The sequence below is a fragment of the Phalacrocorax aristotelis genome, chromosome 3, assembly GCF_949628215.1.
Source record: "Phalacrocorax aristotelis chromosome 3, bGulAri2.1, whole genome shotgun sequence".
In the NCBI taxonomy this organism is placed as follows: domain Eukaryota; kingdom Metazoa; phylum Chordata; class Aves; order Suliformes; family Phalacrocoracidae; genus Phalacrocorax; species Phalacrocorax aristotelis.
This window is the reverse complement of record NC_134278.1, coordinates 10,312,567-10,335,879: the sequence shown is the minus strand read 5'-3', so window position 1 is coordinate 10,335,879 and position 23,313 is coordinate 10,312,567.

Genomic DNA, 23,313 nt, shown 5'->3' with positions numbered 1-23,313 from the left:
TACATCCTCAGGCAACACTTTATGGCATTTAGTTACCTACAGGTATGGAATTAAAGTGGGATTATTTTCACCTAATTTTGGGTATGTATAATCTTAAATTGGCCATCTAGATTAATCTGACCAAACACCTCTAACACAAATATATGTATTTCATCTAGAACCTGGGTTCCTCCCATACCTAATGGGAGAAAAAGGGACCTCTAGGCAGAACTCACCTCCTCGTAAAGTTAAAGCTAAAATACAGCAGGTAACTTATGCTAAATGTGCCTACTTCTTTCCACTGGATACAAAGGTATCCTGGGCAGCTGGTTTGCATTTTAATGCTACACAGATAAATATTTATAAGATGCATTCTCCTAAATTCCAAAGCATAAAGAGATTCTGTGATTTTATAAAATCTCAGAAAGTGCTTATTTTCTTGTTTTGGTGTCTAAGAATTTTTACAAAACATCCCTCAGGAGTCTTAAGTCTTGCAGAAATTAAACAAGACTATAAACACATTAATTAACTAGGAATTATTTAATATAACTTTGTGCATCTAACCTAGTCTAACTTTGATGAGTCACTTAAAACAGACGCCTAATGACTATGTGTTTACAGTTACATAAACTGAGCTGAATGTCAGCCTCTGGGTGTTCTTAAGTGGTCTAAACTTTTATTACCCCTCCCTTGTTATAAGTTAAACTATAGAACATGAGATTAAGTTACTGCTCTACAGATATCTAAGTTGTTTTTGCATATGCTTTCTATGTTTATGTCATCATTCCCAGTTCTTTCAAAACCAATAATAAAACATTTACTACTTGGGAGACTGAATAAAATATACATTGCCTTTTATAATCTGAAATAGGATCCTTTACCCGTTCCTTCAGGAAAGCAGTGTATGGGAAATTGCACTGCTTGTATTGAGGACAATGAATTCACTATAAACAACTATTCTGTTCATGTGTAAAGTTCCCACCTTTTAACATAAATTATAAAAGGATGTCAGCATTTGCTCATGTTTGATACCTACAGTATAGAAAATAAGCACTTCTCCAAGCTCAGTGACACAAGCAGACCTGTGAATTTCAAGTGGCAGTCTTATACATATGTATAATATGTCTTCTTACGGTTGTACAAACTGGAAAAATGATTTTCTTAAAATAAAAATCATGTAGTAATGAGTGCAGAGAAAATTTTTTTACCAAGTACCTCCCTCCCTGACTTGCAAATGCTTTCAGTATAAGACATGGCAGTGGAAATGATTAGACAAAAGGTGATTACTTCACAGGCTTATCAGACCTCTGTTAAAAAGTTGTTGCTGCAACCCCTGGTTAGGGTCACCAGTCCTCCAAAGACAGGATTAAAAAACCCAGAAAAAACAACTTACATAAAGGGCCTCTCTCTCTCCTCTTCCTCTCTCTCTCTTTTAAGGCATGAAGTAGCTTTTCTGTGGCCCTTACAGGCAGGAATAATGATTTCAAGACTCCTCTTTGATAAGAGACACTGAAAAGTAACATGCAAATTCAAATATAAGACAGTTTTCTCATTTGCATCAAGTTAATTAGCAGAGGTGTTCCTTTGCAGCACAAAGAAAACAAACAGATCACTGCACTCAGCAGGAAAGATGTCCCCACACTAAATCGAATCTACAAAACACATATTTCTTGTTTCTTTGCAGAAAGCAGTCAATATGGAACACTCACCTCTAACTCAAACACAGACACAAATGCTAACTAATTTGTAGAGATAGCCATAAAATGGAAAGCAAATTAATTAAAATCTTCATCTACTGTGTTTTTAAATTGCAATTTCAAAATTTCCTGATGTTTTCATATGCAGTCTGTTAACTCCAGTTGTTATTTTTCACTTTCTCTTGGAAAAAGGTGGAATAAGGACTGTACAAAAAGAATCCAGCTCTCACTTGCTTAAACATTAAAAAAAAGCTCATAATCACTATAAAGTCCTGTGCCATTACATACATAGCACCACTCTGCCACTTTTTCTTTATTAATTATTTCCTTTTGAATAGCAATCAGTGAATCCAGATGTCTGAACGTGAGAGATCTTAGCTGTGGCATCTGGATCCTTCACAGATTCCAAAAGTAAGTCTGGTATTGGCATTTAAACTGAATCACACTCCGTTTAAGTATTTATACTGCCTTTGGCTTGCTGTGTTATTGTGCATTTATTAATAAGCCGGTGTGCTTACATTTTGACTTGGGAATATTCTGTGCACTTTGGAAGAAATCCTATCCCCATTGAAGTCAATGGGAGTTTTGCCATCAACTACAAGAGCCAGGATTTCATCCGTTGAGTTTTCACAGAGAGGAATAGAGCTCGCCTTAGCCAGGCTCTTCAAAAATCTTTCAGTCCTGTAAGCCTTCATTATTTATCCATTTAAAAAATCTGCTAAGGGAAGAGGTTAAGCTAAAAAATCCTGGTTGCTCTGTCCTTATATTATCAGCACACTCACAGATATCTGAGCTGGACAAGGGTTGGCACAGAACGTGCTCAGATTGAGACTCTCAAACTGCTCATAGGATGGGTGACAGCAGGTAAAGGCTACTGAAATATAAAGATTTTGGCCCAAAGTTACAGTCAGGGTCTATTGGGTTCACAGCTCTACCAGATCTCTCTCGCTAAAAGCAGTAATGTGCTGCCATGTTGCCATGGTCCCTCCCAGTGGTGGCTTCGCACCTCTGCTCCCCTCCAACACTAGGCTGAAGCCACAAATATTTACAGTTAAAGATGCACTGTAAAAAACAAGGAAAACCACTGAATTCAGATCTTTTACACTGAGATTCATCACGTATTTTGTGAGGTTTTAAAAGCCTTTTACAGACAGAAAACTTTTCCTAGAAAACCCTCCACAGATTTAAGAAGAATTTTTCATGAACAAATTCTAATAGAAAGAAGAGTATTTTGAGAATGGAGATCTTTCTGTTTAATTTTAAACCATTGTTTTCCATGAAAATGGAATGAAAAGTGCTGGGAAAACTTCTGTGTACTTTTCAGTGTCCTGGTTATTTTGCCAAAGAAATCTAGGGCAAATTTATTTTAGTTAAACATTTATTTGGTGGCCACTGTTTCTACAAAGATTATTTTGCTATCCTCACCGTTAACCATTTGTTTCTCTGAATGTCAGTATGTGCCACACTATTCATCTACAAAAAGGTGTAAGGAACTATTGTTTGTTAAAGATAAATTGCAGAATTAGTTTTCAAGGTTCAAAATCTTGCATGTTGCAGCTCAGTATAATTTCAGTCATGAACCATTCCCGCTGCTCTGTAATGAATTATAAAAAATATCAATCTCTATTACCCCAAAGAAAAGAAATAATAATATGCAAGGTACACAGTTGTATTTTTTTTTTTTCATATGGCTGAATGCTTATCCACTAGGAATAGAATGAAGGTTTAGTTGAACAGCCAAGTTACTAGAATAATTCTCCATGTGCTCACTCCTAGCTTGCAGCAAAGGAAACTTAGTGTCAGGTTAAGTTCACATCTCCTTAGGGTTAAGCATATGTACGTCGACAGCTAGATCAGCTTAGCTAACATGAAATAACTTCTGAAGCTAGATAAATTGAACTTATATCTGAGTTGAAAGTCAAATGCTAATATTTAGGTTTTATTTATTTTTATTTTAGTAAATATAGTATTATGGTCATGGATATCTGAAATGGACCAGCATTTGGTTACAATGCTTATATCATCTGTCTGCACTTTACATCTACTGCTCCTCAAAGCTGCATAAGTTTTAACCTTTTTGGACTACTGGTATCGTCCAAAGCTCTGTCTCTCTGATATATTTTAGCTTTATTTTTCTAAGCTACAGTGTTTTTTGATTACAGAAACACGCCTGGCTCATGTATTTTGAATTTCCATTAAAAGCTGCCATTCCTGTCAGTTCTCTCTGACGTTGCTCCAAGCATGGCTTACAGAGCTTACTTTTCTCTACGTTGCCCACTGTCAGCAGCCAACACTGGTGTCCTATCTTGTCACAGGAGGTTATTATTTTGAGCTGGCACATTTTGCCCACTTTTGCATTCCCTTCTGTATATCTTGTCTTATGATCAACATTCCTCTGGGGTTTCACATGAAAACTGTGGGAGATCTCAATACTGCTTACTGCTCTCTCTACCGACCCAGGCTTCTGAGGAAATGGATTCTGAGGAAACCATGGAAATGGTAACAAATGGTTAACAAATTCCTACCATGAAAGAAATGTGAATGCACAACAAATGCTCGGGAAGGAAAAACTTCGTATTAGTTTTCAAATAATTCCTAACTGCAGTACACTTTTGGAAATGAACTTTGGCTTTGCCACATTGACAATAAGGAGCTGGAGGCTCATGTCGTGGCTAATGGCAAAACTAGAATAAAATAATGAGATTCACTAATCTTATTAAGCCACCTATTCTTAGGCACTGAACTGGCAAATCCTTCAAGATTCACCTACCGTCAGTAGAAAGTTGTACTTTCTTCCTGGGCATTAATCATGCTATACCTTCACCAGCAAGTACTCTCCCATAGACAATACAAGTTAGGACTGGAGAGCTTAAGGTGCACACCTGGTTTAATCTCATTTGAAAGGAATCCAGTTTGTGCACTCCAAGACAGCTCCGTAACATGAATCAAAGCAGAGTAAGCAGGAGGGTTGCTTTAGGAGCACATGCTGGATCCAGATTAAGAAGTGAATGTAGCTGCATCTTCAGATCATCTGAAGTGACTCACTCCTTTCCTGAGTACCTACATGCATCACAACCTGCTTCTTGGTCCTCTGTCTCTCCCTCGTAATAGAGATAGCTAGCACAATAACCGAAAGGAGTGTCTTGTATCTCTTCTTATCCCTGCAACAGTCAGCTACCACTGGAAAAGTTTAGCTGTTTCTCTGCTTCCTTGACTGTTCAATGATTTGGTTGCTTCTTTTTAATTTCTTTACTTTTGTGTAGTTTGGAAAGCAAAAGGCTTACAGTGTCTCTCCCACTAAAGAATATACAAGATTAAGCATCGGTTTTCAGAAATGGTCGTTTAAGTTCAGGTTAATTCAAGAAATCAGTATGCTACCACTATTATTATCATCTCCCTAGAAAATAAAAAAGATGCTGTTGGCTTGTCAGTGTTACCTCTGTAAGCAACAGAGCTTATCCCTGTATTCTTTGCTTGCTCAGGACTTCTTATCTAGGTAGGAATTTTGACTGAGCATGAAATGCTGGGCTATACTACACAGATAAAATACCTGAGTAAAAGTAAAAATGAAACATTCTTCAAATTTACTTACTAAATTATCTAGTAAAAGGAGTGGTGCCTAGTTTCCATTGCATTTTTGTCTATCAGCTAAGGGACAGAGCAGTCACCTGAAAGCTGAGCAAAGTCAGGCAGAACATGTATAGACTGAGGACAGTCTGGAAACTGTGACTTCCATTTCCTGGACAACTCGTTTAACTCTCGAGACTGTTATACACAGGCCTGATGCTTCCTCCAGCTGTACTTTCGGATGAAACTGTCTGTGACTGCTGTACTTTGTGTTGAAATAAATGCTGTCCATGTGTGCTAGAGGTGCCGAGAGACCACTGATTGAACTGACCTCCCAAGAGAGCTGGCGTTCAAATCCCTTGTTTGTTAATCATAAACAGCCTTAAGGGAAAGGGAAGCACTGAGAAGCCAAGACAGTGATGCTTCACAGAACATAAAACATTTTGGCACCAAATTAAGTTTTCACTAAAATAATAAGCACCCACAAAACCTTAGGTGCCCAAATACTCTAATGAACTCAGTTGCCTAAAATCCTAACTGCATTGAATTTCATGTGCCCAAAGGTTTTTTTTACCTTGCCCTTTGAAAGCAAATGAATGAAATTCAGGCTTTGTGTTAGTCCGGTATACTTCCATGCACAGTATTCTACATTATCTCCCTGTAAAACATGTATGTTAAAAATAACCAGATAAGTTTAAACACTAGGAATTAAAAAAAAAAAAAAGACTATTTCTGAAATTTACACCTGGATTGCTTTTTTAAAGAAAAAAAGAATAGCGATTTGCAAATAGCTTGCATTTCTTTTTCTAATCTAAAACAATTAAAACCAATGAAAACACAATAATGGCTAGAGCCAGCTTTCCAAAAGCATTTAAGAATCTTGTGGTATATAAAGGCACCTAATGGGAATACCAGTTTATGTTTTCCATTTATGCCACTACTTCAAACAATCCCATTTACGTCACTTGTACTTCGTTGCCTGTATGTTTTAAGAAATTCTCTTCCCGGCCCAGTTGCCTTAAAAATTCCAACTCTTAATGCTATAACTATAGGTCTGTTTACTTGACTGAAAAATGCACAGGGGAAATTTATGAAAATATCATGTGTATTTTCTCTGCTTTTCCCAGAAAAGAAAAAAAGTTTAGGTGAAAACAAATGCAGTCCAATTTGAATTATTTATCTGGTTTTAATTTTGCAGAAAGTGTATCAGAGTACATCTTGCATTACGGTTGTTTTCTAGCCAAAAGGTACTTTTTTTTTGTTTGCTTATATCTCACTTCTGTGTCTGAGTAAAATTCAAATATTGCTATAAAACTATGATTAATTAACAGTACTGAAAGACAACGACTTTTTCCTCTGTTAAGGTAATTTCTTTCTTCAAATAAATTAGAGCATACATTTGCGGTAAAGCAGTGGCTCCTTCTGCATTTAATATTATTTTTACACGACTAACTTCAAACCATTTCTTTGTTTTTCTGTTACTAACTCAATGAGCTCATTGTCACGCAGCAGACTTATTTATTGTGCTGTGCAAAGGTTGCAGCCAACAGAGATTTGTTATGTGCAAAGTCCAGGTATCTGGGATCTTAGCAATTAAAGCATGGTATTTCTTGTTGCTTCTTTATAATCCAAATGGGTTCAGATAGAACAGCTTCTTTATAACTTCTCTGATAAGGACTGGGGTAAACAGGAGGTACAGGCAGACACTGGTTTCAGGCTTGAGTTCATTCACCCACTGACACCAGTTTTAACCTACATGCAAAATACTGATAAACAGTGGTAGAGTCAGCACTATTGATAAGACTCCCGCTCCCTGTACAAATACCGCACAGGTCTTGCAGCTGAAAAAATTCACAAGGGTGCTTATCAAAGTTGTCTTTGGCTAAGAACCTACTATACTGTACTTGCACCTACAGTGTCTAATGTACCTGAGCTTCTCCAAGCCCTTATAGTAGACAGGAAACACCATGTGATCGTGTTGTAGTCTCTTCAGTGAAACTGAATCTGAACCATTATATCTAGGACAGGTTCATTGTTCTACCATTAACTAGAGATCGTAAGTACTCTTGCCTCATTCTCCACTGGATGATAAAAATACGTAGATGAAAAAAAATCACAGAAGAAATTACAAAACCTAGCCAGAAAAGTGAGATAACTAAGTGAGCAAGTACACACTCACTGACAACTGTTTTAATACACGCACTCACGCACCCCTGACTAAGACCATACAGAAAACAAATTACTTATGTTCCACTCCCAGATAATGGTCTTAGTGTTACCAGGACACAGTAAAAAATTATTAAAATCCTATTATTATTGTGTCCATTTTTCAGTTTTCAGAGCTGTCACTGCGATGCCTGCTAGTTACCCCCAAGACCACCATACGCTATAGGTAATTGGCACCAAAGTCTTTCTACTTCCAAAGAATAGGTTCCCTTTAACTTCTTATGGCAGCTGGTGACACAGCGGTGGTTCTGCCCTGTACTATTTCATGGCTCAAATATGTGCTGAAGTATAAGGCTGTGACAGGTCCTAACTAGATTTCAGTTTTGCTTCTCCCCCACTACCAGGTTTCTGTAAAGATATATTGTAAACATATTACATTAGATATTTTAAATCAAAAGCACCAACATGAATGCCAATACTGTTAGCAACACTGGAGTCACTGCTACTTAAGGTGAGAAGGTATTTTCAAGACTGAACTATATCCTTTTGTTCTGAAAGGAAACATTTTAAAACTAATTTCAGAATAAAGAGGCATTTATGTGACATTACAGGAATTTAAAGCATCCAATTGAGACATCTGAAGAATGTTTTCAAAAGCTGCATCTTCCAAATTTGGACCACCCAAATACAAGATATTTCTTTCTTATATTTGATATGAACTTAGACAAAATGTTATGTACATTTGTGCCATTAACTTTACATTTCCTTCATATTTTTGAGGTATTCTGTGGTATTTGTGTAGTTGAGCTTTTAGTTTTCCTTTCTTCTCTAACAGAAAAGTTAAATTATATTAACAGTTATAAACCGACATCTTACACACCTTCCATCTTAATTTGTGGCAGTAACAGAATCCTGCCATCCAAACTGTGTACAAGAAAGTGCATAAATTATGGAAGTTGAGCATTGAATGGCTGATCCCCTTTACTGGTTAGATCATAGAATCATAGAGGAAATTAGGCTGGCCAGAATCTCAAGAGGCCATCTGGTCCAACCACTTCTCAAAACACAACTGACTTCAAAGTTAGATTGGGTTGCTTAGGACTGTGTCCGGCTGACTTCTGAATAATCTCCAAGGATGGAGATTCTGCAACCTCTCTGGGAAACCTGTGCTATCATTTGATCACAGTCCTCCTCCCTCCTGCCCTGAAAGACTTTCTTTTTTACATCTAACTGTAATTTCCCTTGTTGCACTTTATTTCCCTCAACCTTCCACTGTTCATCCCTGACAACCAAGTGGCTTCATTTTCTCAAAAGATGTAACTATAAAGTACAGCAACAAGATCACCCTATAGCTCTCTTTTCCTAAGACTGAACAAATCCAGCTCTCACACCTCATGTATCATGTGTTCCAGACTCCTACCCATGCTGTAGCTTTCCTCCAGACCCTCTCCAGTTTGCCAGTATCTTTCTTCTACTTCAGAGCCCCATGACCAGACACAGTATCCCAGATGTAGTTTTAAGAGTGCTCAGTATACAAGACTTCCCTAGGCCTTCTAGCTATTCTCTTGCTAATACAGCTTCTTATAAGGTAGGCCTTCATAGCTGGAGGGCCATATTGCTGACACATGTTCAACTTGTCCACTAGACCCTGATCTGCAAGGCTGTTCTGTATCAAGTCAGCCCCCAGCCTGTTCTGTATCAAGTCAGCCCCCAGCCTCTTCTGTTACATGGTTTTACTCCAGATGTAAGACCATGTACTGAGTTTCGTGGAACTTCAAAAGGTTCCTGTCAGCCTACTTCTCTAGCTTGTCAAAGTCCTTCTCAGTAGCAGTCCTGCCTTCCAGCATACCTATTACTTTCCCCCCATTTTTTGCCACCCATGTACTTGCTAAGAGTGCCTTCTGTTCCATTGTCCAAGTTAATAAAGACGCTGAACAGTCTTAGGCCAGGTATTGAGCCCCAAGGAAAGCCACTAGTAACCAACTATCAGCTGACCTCTAACCACAGACTGTTACTCTCCGAAGCACTGCAGTCTAGCCAATTCTTCTAGTCTAGCCTAGTCCCGCCTTACCTAGCACACACCTCCTCAGTTTTGGTTCAAGATACAATGAAACACTATTTTGAAACCTTGCTACAGTCTACATAAATAATAGCCACTTGTTGATGCAATGCTAGCTTTCTTCCAGTTCTTAAGACTTACTAAAATCAGTATTAAAAGTGCAGATGCCTCCTCTGGCAGCTTTAAAAAAAAACACCCAACCAAAACACGTTTGGATGCGAGTTGTCCCTATATGCTTGTTTTAAAGTATGCATTATAATGGCTGACGTCTAATATCTTCATTAGTTACTTGTAGAGTGGAAAATATTTGGGCATGACCTTACTGCAGCATCACCTAATATGCTTTCCCAAAATGAAAATAACAATATTTCTATAAGACTTCTGTCTGTTCTGCACGATTATTGACAGTATATCTTTGCATTCCTAGAAACAGAGAAAAAACATTAACAGAAATCTTTATTCCTGATTAGTTAAAACTTCCAAAATTGTCTAAGTCTTCCAAACATGTTTTTCTCCTTATGTCTTCTTACTTTCCTTACAACCTTTCTTCACTGCCTAACCTCTCGGTAATCCATTCCTGTCAGTTTCCCCTTTCTGCCTATATGATCCCATCGTATTTGTCCCCTCTTATATCTTCGGTCCTGTGTGACTGTTTGTATTTTGGTTTTCCAGGACCTAGTATGCTATCCAAACAATGTCTGTTACTACTAACACTCTCCTATCTACATTTTTAATTAACTGATTCATAATTGTTCCCTAATTTTAAGATGTTTTGAGGATGCTCTAATACTGGTGAAATGATGTCTCCAGTATTTTGCTCATATTGGATTCTCCATAAGAGTACAGAGCTTGCTTTCTTCTCCTCAAACACTCTAAAGAACAGGAATAGATGGGCTATTTTTTTAAGCTACACTGACATTAGAAGTTCTGTGGAAGGCAGTAATAGTCACTGTCATGGTTATATGAACACAGCTTATGCTGAAGACAAAGGGCTTAACAGCCTTACGTGACTGGTCTGCTTCCACTGCCTCTGCTTCTCTCAGGTCTCACAGGCACAGCAGGATGGATGCGCCTGCAGTAGGGGCCAGCTTTTACCTGCTGTTTATTGGAGGTGGATGAAGTTCTCTTTCCAGTCATGTGAGAGGCATGTAGGCAGTGTGAAGATTAGCGAAGTACTGAGACACTAGCAACAGAAGATGAAGAAGAGTAATAGTGACGTCTGAACAGTTCATGCAGACTTCTGCCTGTCTTTACCCAGACTTTCAATTGAGCTGACGGAAGCCTTCTACTCCCAGTCACTATCTTTCTAAATTGCTCTTCTGGCACAGGCAGGAGCAGATTATGGACAATGAATATGTGCCTGTGCTATACAGTTGCTGTGCAGTGCAATTCGTCACAAAAATCTGCCGTTTCAGAGAAGCACTCAGAAATAACACTGGACATGCACAGGCTTTCTGTGTTTGCAGTACCTCTGATCATGTGACAGAAAAGAAATAACACCATACGGCTGGGACACTGGGGGATGAAGTATCTGAAAGTGACATTTAGGCACTATGCTATCAGAACAGCCATCCACAAGCATTCATTGTCACTTGCTACAGAGCTGTTGGCAGCACAGATATAGTTGTTATTACTTTTATACAAAATGTTGCTCCCTTTTCTTCTGCCTAATGTTCTCCAATGTCCAAAAACCAACCACCCACCAAGCCTAACCTTCCCAGGTTTCAGTAACATCAAGTGATTAAGTTCAGTTCCTTTCATTATTCTGACTCTTGGAATTAACACTGGCAATTAAAAATACAGGCCAAGAAATCTGGCATTAGTAGGATAAACTGTATGAATAAGGAGTACTCACATACGTAAGGACAGGGTCATGATATCGATGTGTAAATTTTTTAAGGCAACACCAGTGTTTTTTAGCTCCATGATATCCAATTGTGACAAAACATAAATACTGCATTGTAATTAATAGGAATTAATTAGCAGTCTGAGACTTGGACCAGTGCTCTTGGTAAGCAAAAAGCAAAGAAATCAAATTAAATGAATGATACCTCTATACCCCTGACCCAGAAAAACGCAAATTAGTGGTTACCAAGGCCAAGGACAGTAATGAATATAATTAACAGCAATATTAATTGCATGGTAATAATCTACAAGCAATAGCAACACAGCAATCTTCAAGATACATTCAGGATTTGCAGTTTCTAGATACGCACAGTTTCTAGCATGAATTAGCTCAAATAGTTACAGTATACATGTTCACCAAATTCAAGGGACAGTCTCCCAAGTTTTAAGGGCCTGTTTTGCCGACTGAACAATCTTCATTTATTCTGCTCTATCATAAGATCAGGTACACTGTTTATCTTCAGTGATTCACTCCCTGAAATTACTAAGACTCTGACTTCATTTATTGATTCCATGGAAAGGTTAATGTGAGAAGGCACACAGACTAGCATCATTATCCTTTAGTCTATTTTCTGTAGACCTGTTTGTGAAGCTTGTCTGCAAAATGAATTTTTTTCCCTTGAAAATTATCAATCCAGCATTACCTTTCAGGTTTGTTTGCAAAGACACTTTTCTCAAGTCACTGTTTTATCCAGTGTTAGATCATTCCTGAAATGTGGCCTCAGTGCATCTGGGCAAATAGACTTAATTAGCACACATTAAGCTTTTCCATCTCCAGTGAGGGAAAAATAAAACAAGCAGATAAATATATCCTTCAGAAGCAGCTAAGAATTTCTCATACACTGAGACGTTCCTAGAGCAGGCATGCTTATGAGATGCCAATTATCAACTCTTCTTCAGGTCTGAAGTAGCTGAATAGAAAGACGTAGAGTTGGATCTGCCGATCCCAAGATTGCTCTTAGTTTGATAGAAAATGACAGTCACTGCTTTATGTGGTACTATGTATCACTTGTGGTTAATTCCATAGTGATTTTTCCTATCCAGGGTGAAACAAAGCTTTTGAGACACAATTTCAACTCAACTCATGAAGGTGGAAGCCTTGTGAGATGAACTGACCTTAAGAGAACCACTGGCATCACAGCACTGCTCTACCCATCATTTAGCATTTAAGTCAGATTTCCAATTGAACTCCAAGTATAATTAGAGTTTTTTGATATATATTAAAACTCTAAATGAAAAAGAAATTTAACAGGACTGGGCTGTCTCCACACCTGTGATTTCAAAGGCATCTATGCAAATACTAAGCCAAATAATGTTGTAAATAAATGTTAGGTTTCACAGGGCACGGTAGAGAGACATTAGTCTGCTCAAAAAGAACTGCACTTAAAATGCAAAACCGGCAGGATGTAGTTGCTTAAGAGAGAAGTCTAGAAAGCCTATACAACCTCAAAACCCATTAAGTTGTGAAGTTCTATGCAACCACAAAAATCTGTATCAGTGCATTACATATACTTTGGACCTGAAATTTCCCAGCCTCGCTGTAAGCATCAAAGGACAAAGGCAGATCAGGACAGAATTCTGAATGAGTCTCAGAAGTCCACAGCTAATGTGACAGAAATAGTAATTGGTATTCACAGAAAATTTAAAACTGGAGCAAAAATCCTACAAAGGCTATTTTTCTTTTATTTAGCAGAAAATTTCCCCCATCTGTTAAAGCTCTTTGCAAGTTTCTGGATTGTAAAGAAGAGTTATTTTTCATACTTCTGTTTGATTTTCAGTTTTTATTAATGTTTTAATTGGTCCCAAATATGTATTTGTCATTTTTCTTCTTCTTTTTTTTTAGGGGGGAAGTCCCAAAAATGCCAAGACTGTTAAGAAAAACATCAATCTTCAAAACAATATTTTTCACTGAAACAGTCTTTGGATCCAACTACTACGGGGTTTTTTTGTCTTGTTTTTACACATTTGTGAATACTGAAACTCAAAGAACCTAGTACATATTTTGACTTTCAGTCTATTTTGTGAGAATTCACAGCAGCTTTTCCTCTTACGTATGTTGACACTGCATCTGAAGGTGTGACTGCAGCAGCAAATGGTTTAAGCAAGCACCAAATACATTATTTGAAGACTGCAGATGTCAGAGCAGGATAGCAACGGAAGTATATGGCTAAGGTCTCCAGTGTGATTGCACAATCCATGGTGAAGTCTGCGCAATCACCTCTTTCCTGCTGTTTACCCATGGTAGCCAGTTCAAAGCTACTCTAATTATAGACTTGCTCATATTCAATATGTATTTATATTCTGATTTTTATTTTGCTGGATATGTACTCCCAGTGGTATATAGTTCTTGAATAATTTTATACTTATTCAATTTTATTTTTGCCTTTTAAGGCTTGACTCTTCTTGCTACAAATACTCCTGATAAGACCTTTCAGAGGTATTACACATTGTGTAATTTTGGAGGGAGAATGATAAGAATTATTCAGAGCAAACACTTTAGGGCTCAGATCAACAGATAATGTTCAATTTCAGACCACACTGACCTGCCCAGCTGAAGGGTCGCCCCGACACAGAACATATGAACGAAAACGAATCACTTCCATGAACCTCTATGACCATTTGGATTAATGTGACCCTCAAGCTCCTCCTACCTTTTCCAGTCCCCTGTGTTATCCCATGTAACAAAGAAAACTGCAGTAACAACATGTTAGCTCAGCTTCAAATTGATTTTGTTTGGACAAAACTGAAATTGCTTCTTTTCTTCTAACAGGGATGTGCTCTCTGCAGATGCAGAGGAGACAGTAATTTCTACTTTTAATAACCCTTCTTTTACACTAGGGAAGTGACAATACAATTTTTCCAGTGAAATATCTAGAAAAGTCACTGTGCACCCTTTTCAGTGGGAATATAAAGTCAGGTTCTTAGAAATCCACATGTAGATGCTACATCTGTGCCCCAGATGTGCCAAACAGGACGTGGGATTATTCTCTGCCCCTTCACTCAACTGGTATAATCCAGTTGTACCCTCACCATTAAACTTCCTTACTCTCCAAAACAAGGTGACCATATCTAAACCTTCTATTCTCTAGTAGACTTAGTAGTGTACTAATCTAGACTTTTCCAAATTCAGTCGTAAATCTGTCACTGACTTCCACAAGGGTAAATTTTCCTCTTTATTTTGAAATAACGTGTGCAAATTTCATAAAATATTACCTAAATTTAGCTTTGAGATAACTTTTCAATATTAAAACATGGTAGAGGTAGTGAAGTATTCCTTCTGCTTGTTTTTAATAGACAAAGTTCTCTCCATAGATTATAGAGTTGATGCATGAACATTTTATGAAGATTGTCAGGGATCAGTTGTGACTTCCACACAGCAAGTCTACTAAGAATTTGACAACTTGCTTCACAAATACTAACATTCAATTAAACTCAAACTAGAAAAAGAGCATTAGAGCTTAATTTAATTTTTAGTTTTTAAAATGCAAGTCACTTTTTAACCTACAAGAACTGTCTGAAGTGTAAACTTCAGTTTCACAGTAGCATTCTTTGGGAAGTACAATATTCAGGAAAGATTCAGCATTGTTGTACTTACATATGAATAAGATTCTTATTAAATATAAAACACTTGTAATTTGTGGACTTAAATAAAGTTTCCACATGAACATTGTAATGTTACATTCAATAATATTTTGAAGGAATTAGACCTGAAAATCTCCACTTTTATTAAACAGTCCTGCTTTTCCTACACAGATTAAGTATCATTAAGTTTTGTGCTAATTTACAAAAGCATTAACCAGGTGGACAATATAATGTAGCTTCTATTAACTGGGAGCTCTTAATAAAGTTATAATATATTGCAATCAAACATAGGAAAGGGCACCTCCCTTCCCACAAACCTCATCTAAAATCCAGATGAAAAAAGTATACTAAAACTATAAATACTACCATATTTTCTCTCTGATGGAGGTATGTTTTGTAACAGCGTGACAGAATTGTGAGTTTCCTTTAATTTGTAAGTAATTGCAATTACTTATTTGACATTATTTGCTATGTTTTAAACAAAAAAGAATTACATTGTTCCATACATGCAAATATCAAGTAGGGTAAAGATATTTTATTTCCCACCAAAAAATTTTGTATCTGAACATTTCAACAAGGACAGCAGAAGGAAACAAAAAGTCCTCAAACCAAATAAATTCAACACAAAGCCTGTAAACGAAGAGCTGAGACATAAGACAGCCCGGGAAAGCAACAGACTAGATCTGAAGGATCAGGAGATCCCTTTGTATGACATATCCCTATTTTCAAAAGCATTCAGGTTTTACACTAATTATCAGTACTGTTTTTTCTTCATACAAGAGGAAAGAAAAAAACCCTATAGAGTATAAATTACATTTACTACATATAAATGTAATTTTTATGTGAAGTTTCTTTTATTGACCTCACATTTACTTCTGTATCTTGTAGATAGAGCAGTAGCAATCTTAGCAGGTCATCATCATTTATTACTCAAGAGTATACTGGTTATCTTAAATGCTGGTCTCACCACATTAAGTATTGCAAGATAAGATCATGCATCACATAAAACATGCGTACAAGCACTTCGGTGATAGGTATGTTCAGCAGTATGTTGGAATTAGACAGTTAATTTAATTTTGTGCACACATGGGTTGTAGATGAGCTGTGCATAACCGCCCCTTGGAAATGCACTCATTTTGAAGATGACGGGCTATCTCAGTATTTTGAGTCTATTCTTAACATACAAGTGAAACACTGTTAACAACATGCAGTAATGCCTTACGAGTTCTTAGTTTAGAACATTCCCTGTTACCATATAAAGAAATCTATATAGAAAAAAAGTATTGTTATAAGAATTTATATGGGAATCCATAGGGTAATATTTGAAATCATGTTTACTCAGCCTTTTTAGCCACTGTTTTAGATGTTGCCGTTTTGAAACCAAGGTATGATGCACTGGTAAACCTTACAGCATGTCTGTGTAGTGCGTAAGGGGACTAGGCTTTTCACTAAGGCAGTTGAGCTGGTACCAAAAACCTACTACATACAAAGCCTGAATGTGTTTTACATGGCTTAGACTGCAAGTAAAAGTAAACTATATGAAGCAGAAATCTCCACCTGCCCAGAAATACCACTTTACATGACAGAGAAGGGAAAACTTAAGAGTAGACTGAATGCTGGGAAAAGAGCTTAGCACAAAGTCTGGATCGGGAGGTGTGACTTACATAACTTCCTGAATGTGGCCAAATTCTGGGTCAAGCAGGAGTGAATTTCAAATGAAAAATCATGCTACTGAGTACGTTCTATCTTTCAATTGTGGCGCTGTCGTCTTTGGAGTCTTGGTCCTACAATCAAATTCACAGATGAAAAATTCAATGAAACGCTGACAGGCACATGGATGCACTTGTGCAAGTCAGACAGTGCAAGCAGATCCTTAAAGTGAAAACGACCTATGTATCATTTTTGCTTTAGGGGACTTGAGAATCAAAACCAATCCGCAGCACAAACAACAGAAAGCCAAACAGATACTGAAAACCTTTCTGTTTTTACTTTCCACACAGTATTAGTAACACATGTAATACTTTTTCTTGTTGCTTAAACATATGGAGAGAAATCCTTGCCCCAGTGAATTCAGTGGGAGTTTTGCCATTGACTTCAATAAGGACAAAGTTTTTTCCCAGTGCTGGTGTGATTTTCAGCCTGTCTTTGCCCCTTTAATACATGTGATGACAAAATCCTGTACTTCAGTTCCAAGGATGGATCAGCACCCTGCAGCAATTAAAATTGCTGTAGTATATCCTACTTTTCCAGTATAAGTCTGAAACACCATAGCACAGAAATATTTTTTCTTTATGCTGTATAAATAGCTAAAATTTACCAGAAAAAGTAGTTTTAAGATATTTTACCTAAAATCTATTTCTAAACTCACCTCTCAATGGATGAAACTATGTATGGAGATATCTCAGTACACAGTAAACTTCCTCTACCTATCTTAAGGTAGGATTTGGTCATTCATTAAAAACAGAGCTAGTGCTAAAGGCCACCCACATACATATGAACATCTGAGAGCGCTAGCATGAAAGAACAGGTTGTGCTGGAAGTACAAAAAGCAAGCATAGGTTGTAATGAACATTGCTATTGTTTGCACTGTGATTTCAAATTTCATACAAACGACCAATGACAAATGCCAGAAAAGTTTTAAAGAACTCATTCTGTTTGTAAACAGAGACAAGATGTAAAATATTTAACAAGATGGATATAATGATTAACACTGAAGTTTAACATTGAAAGGCTTTTAAGAAAAAACGAACAAACAGGGGACTAGCTTAAACCATGGACGTCAGCTTGAAAAAGATGCTGAGCATGGCTACGGTGGGAAATAGAGATGTTCAACATTCCTAAATAAAAAAGCCTTTTAGAGATCATAAACCTGAACTATGAGATGGAGAAACTTAAGCAACCAAAATATTTTTCTTTTCCACTGTACGTTTTTACATTTAAATGAAAATTGTGCATAGAGATTCCAGGTAAGATTACATTTGTTAAGCACTATGCATCCAGTGGGCACATGCACAGACATTCTCTGAGGGAAAAGAATTCTTTTGTTGAGTGTTTGAAGTTTGATTTTTACTTGAATGACTAAAATTCACAAACAGGTTTGCTAAGATTTTACGTAACTACAAATTAAGACCACACAAGTGCCGCTAGATCTGTATAATCCAAAATGTATACCTTTCCATACAGTCATGGTATTCATGAAACTCTTCAAGAGACTGCAGCTCTTTCTTCACATATGGCTTGTAGGGCTGGGGCCAGAACTTAGTTAATCAATACGGACCATAAAAACAAATGATGGTAAAAACCTATTAGATCATTCAGTTTGCCTCTTCAGAGACAACTAGAAGATCCAACAGGTCTTTTTCCACCTCTTAGTTCCTGTGATTTCATGACTCACAATTCAGTTAGCTCACCCACCATCACTACATGCAATAGCTTGTTCCACCACTCATCAGAAATATTGTTCAATATTTCTAATGACAGAGCTGCCACTGCATATACGACTTCCTTCTCCCCCTCAGAATAACCTAACCTCAGAATTAAAAAAAACCAAAAAACAAAATGCAAACTTTTTGACCGATAGATCTGCAGAAATACAGTATTTGTTATGCAAAATGGAACTATCTGAATCTAAAGAATTGAAATTAATAAAGTTCTGTTCTGAAGATGGTTACTCCATTTCCTGTATGGTCATTCAACCTCCCGATTAGACCTACTCTTCCACTGCCACGTTGAAAAATTGGGAATTTACCCACAGAGTGCCTCATTCTAGCTCCCCTCTGGGTGCTTTTATATTAGTTTTAGTTTAGAACAGGAGGTGAATATCCCTACCATTCCTACTTACCTTGCTTTGACCAGCACTGCAGACCTATTCCACCATGCACAAATGAATTCTCTGGAATGAAACTAACTCAAAAATAGCTTTTCAAATGCTACCAGACATCCAGTCTACACGGCTACACTAGAGCTAATCTTATATAATCCTTCCTCCCTTAAAACCTGTTGACTTGGATATTGGATCACCAGCAGCAATTCTTTAACTTCACAGACCTATCCTGATTGTGCCACAGGAATTGCTAACATAGATGGAGCCTGACATTCTCTCATCCCACACAACAGATACATGTATCCAAGGTCGTCTTATACACAGCTCTGCATTATGGGTCTAACTGATGTGTAAGATGATCTTAAGGGTCTTTTCCAACCTTAACGACTCTATGATTCTATGACATAGTGGCATGACCTTACGACACAGCACCATACAAATTACACAGCAGAGAAACACAACCTCACCACTAATACTGGGTCTGTGTCTGCACAGCAGTACTGGTATGATACAGTCTGTATGGCAAAACTCATCCATCCTGGGAGGCCCCTATGAGCAGAAATTCTACCTTCTGCTTTGTCCCACTGTTTAACAAGTCTCAATTTGTTCTTTCACCTGTAAAATGGGCATATCTTCTGATGTAACAGGCATATCTTCTCTCAGCTCTGACACAGTGCCACTGAAATGCGTGATGTGTATTCTAGGAAGCAACTATACCTATAGTCTACTGGTCAAAGTATTTCATAAAAGCTGTTTCTACCCTCTGCCTTTTTTTTTTGTTAGCTGCCGACTTATTAACTGATTTCATATAAGTGATGATATTAACATAATTTTAAAAAAATATAGTGGTGGTAAGATTGACCTGTGGTCTAGTAAAATATTTTAAATGAAACTTTGACTGTGTATTGAGTAAATAGGTACTGTAAATAGATTGAAAATATTTCAAGAGTTAGTTCAGGTTACCTGAAAACACTTAAAGTGGTTTCAGACGGTGTGATTAATGTGACGACCCTTCTAGTGAAACTACAGCACCTGCACCCTCGTATTTCATTACAGGTCAGACTGCGTCAATGGCTCCTGTGCTTCCTTCTACTGAAGTAACACAAGTCTATTTCCAAGCACCCAGCTAAACTTGCGGTTGTTCCTGCCACCTAGTGGCTATCGTTCAAGTTAACAAACGCAAACTAAGAACACACCGAGGACGCATTTTCAAAAACAAAATAGGAAAAAGCGCATAAACTTTTGTTTTGAGATTACTACTTTCAGTTCTGTTGTTTTTCAAATTTGTTTACTACTACAAAAACCAGCACACCTTTCGGACTGACTTCAGAGAAAAAAAGTGTTATACAGATCTCATAGTGTGAAAGGTTCTGAAGACACACCGATTTTTTTCAGAAAAAACTGATAGAACAACATGATTATTTTTCTCTCTCCTACTTGTAATGTAAATGTCATCATTTAAGCAATAAATCTGGGCTTACCTAAGCTAGAAAAAACGATCCATTTATTGTAAGATTTATCTTAGGTGGAGGTGCTTTCACTCTGCATTTTTAGAACTTTGGAATGTCCTGTATGTGTTATGTTGCCACTCACTCGTAGTTATGCCACATACACCTTCCCTTTCAAAGCTATTTATTTAAAAGACAAGCACAAATGCTATTACAAGGAATGCTGCAGTGCCTTTCAGAAAAGCAATTTGATTACATGCTATAAAAAAATGTTTCTGGCAATCAAAAACCACTGATGTGTTTTCAGGTTTGCACAAGACACAAGCTGGAGACAGATGGAACTAAGCCACAGAGCCTAAGTTCCTCTGCTCATACCCTTTAGCGTATCTTGACATAATCAAATCCCACAGGAGACAATTTCAAAGTACTTTGTTATGACAGGCTATCCTTCCTGAAAATGACAAAAGTGTAACAGTTATCTATTTTAGTAACAGTTTTATGATATCAATATTCAGAAACAATCTTAGCAATACTAAGGAGAGATCCCAGAACAGTTGTGGGGATTAAAAGCAGGATATGCGTTGCTTAATCCTCCTTCTCCCCCCACATGGAATCAAAACAGTTACGATCTCTACATAATTCTTCATGGCAGTCAGGTGGTTCAAAATGGGATTCATTCCTGTCAGCATACAGTGCATAGAACTAGCATTATGAGTCACCCACAAGGAAATGTTAAAGAGAAGTTTAAGTCTTAAACTTCTCTGCTCCTCTGTTTTGGAGATACTACCATCCTCTTTTAATCTTTTCCTCCTGCCTTTCTTGGAGGCAGGTGGTTACCCAATTTCCACATACCCCCCCAAAGGAATTCAGTTAGCCTCACTTTTATTTCAAAACTCAAAAGGAAGAAAAGATGCCGATAATTCCTCTCTACTTTTTATGTAGTATCCTACTGATTGCAGTGTTTCTCCATTTTTATTTCTGCTGCTCAAATAAAAGCAAATACACATTTACCACCTGCCAAGAATACTTTAAGAAGGCTGCAGACTGCTGTTGGTGTTTATACTGGGAGATAAATGTCCATGTTATCCAAAAAGCATCATTTGGGTAATACGTTGCAGTATCCCCCTTAGTTTTTACAACAAAAGATAGCTTTGTCTTATGCTCCCTCCCCTCAAAATAAATTTTTTTAAAGTGTTGGAATTTAGCTGTAACTGTCATTAGTTATTCAATATCTGATTTCAACACAGGTGCTCACCCACGCAGTGCTATGTTCTACTTCCTGGCAGATAGCTGGCAGTAGAGCTTCATTTACGACATTCTGTAGTAGAAGAATACTTTTACTTTTTTTATACTACACTTCAATCTATATGGAAAACTATTATCTATTCCTTCACAAGGAATCTCACATGGAAGCATACTGAAAGTAGTAAAACTCTGAAACGTACCACCGTCTCTTACAGAATAAAACCGGGTAAAAAAGCACCTTCATTCCATGAACGCATTAGGCTTTTTAGTGAAAAGTTTTACATTTTCATTAACTTACTTTAAGGCATATAGAAGAGTCACTGCAAAATTTTCCTGATGAGAAAAATTACTGAGTAGATATACAGAGACATCTTGGAACACATGAAGTACCACCTTGCTCAGTAATTTGATATAGACAAAAAACAACTTGAGGCTCACTTTAGGAGTTTTGTCTTAGTCAAGATTTGTTAAGAGACTAAAGCCTCACACATCAAAATTCTTCTAAAATTTTATTTCTGTCAATGGAATATAAATAAACTTCTTATAGTCTGTCAACCTTCCATACTGGAAAAAACGGCAGAAATATTTAATGGCTTCCTCACAATAACTGCAAGGAAGGAAAACAGCTTGCTGTGGCAATAACAACAACACAAAATTTGTAGAGATCAATAAAGTGGAAAAGATGAAAACTCAGAGTTGGTTGTACTACTTACACAGTAAACAAAACTGGGAAAACCCCTTGAGATTTAGTAGTAATCAGTGTGGAATGCGTAGTTTCACCAATATTTTAAAACATTTGCAATTCAAATGTAAACACTGAATGGGTTTTGCAAGTTTGCTAAAGTATATGTAGTGTTCTGGGACATTGAACACTTATTTCTGCTTCCGGCTGTTGTGTGCTTCACAAACACTTAACAATGGTCTATAGTGACACTTCATGTCTTAAATATTATCAGAGGAGCTTGCTTCCGAGATTTAGCAGTACTTTATACATACCTGACACTTTCCAATGTAGATATCATCCTGGGGGCAGGGAGGGAATCATACAACTCTTGAGCAAACTGAAGACCTAGTGAAAACCCCACACTTTTGTCAGAAAATACATAATTCATTCACTGGCTGAAACGGTGTAAATTGCAAAGGAATTCTGTAACAAAGAGACAAAAAGAAAAAAGTTTTTCCTTCCAGAAAAACGGGAGAAAGCTCCAGCATCCAATCGGCCCTGACAGATTGTCTGGTCAATCCTTTTGTTTTTTCCTCCCCACCTCTACCACCACCATAGTAGCACAACTTCAAACAAGAGGTACAGACTGTATTCCACCGGGAGTAGCTGCCCACAGTTAAGGCACACTGCAGGGAAGTGGTACACGTTTTTTAACTCACTCACGCTCCAAGAATCCGTTTCTGACTGCTCTAACCGTAAGTTTATTACATTACAGCTGCCATCACCAATGTAATTTGAGCAGGAAAAAATATAGATCTTGCTGCCTTTAAAAATGGCAGTGGTAGCACTCTGCCTTCAGGAGTGAGTTTTGGATTGTAGTCAGAACAGGACTGACTTTAGCCTAAGCTGCAGGGAAAAACAAAGCCATACCACACACCCCTTTGTAATATTTAGTACTCATAAGCTCAAGACTGCTCCTTATCTAGTACCTGAATCTTCTGAATTGCCATTGTGAGGCTGCACCCTCCCTTCACACTGTACAAGATGCCAAGACACCTACCTTGGGTTCTAGATTTCAGTCTGAGGTTTTAATCTTGCAAGAATATAACTTGTTTAAAAGATTGGGTCTTATCTTTCCTCTCTAAATAAGTCCATTCTTACATAACTCTGCCTTAATA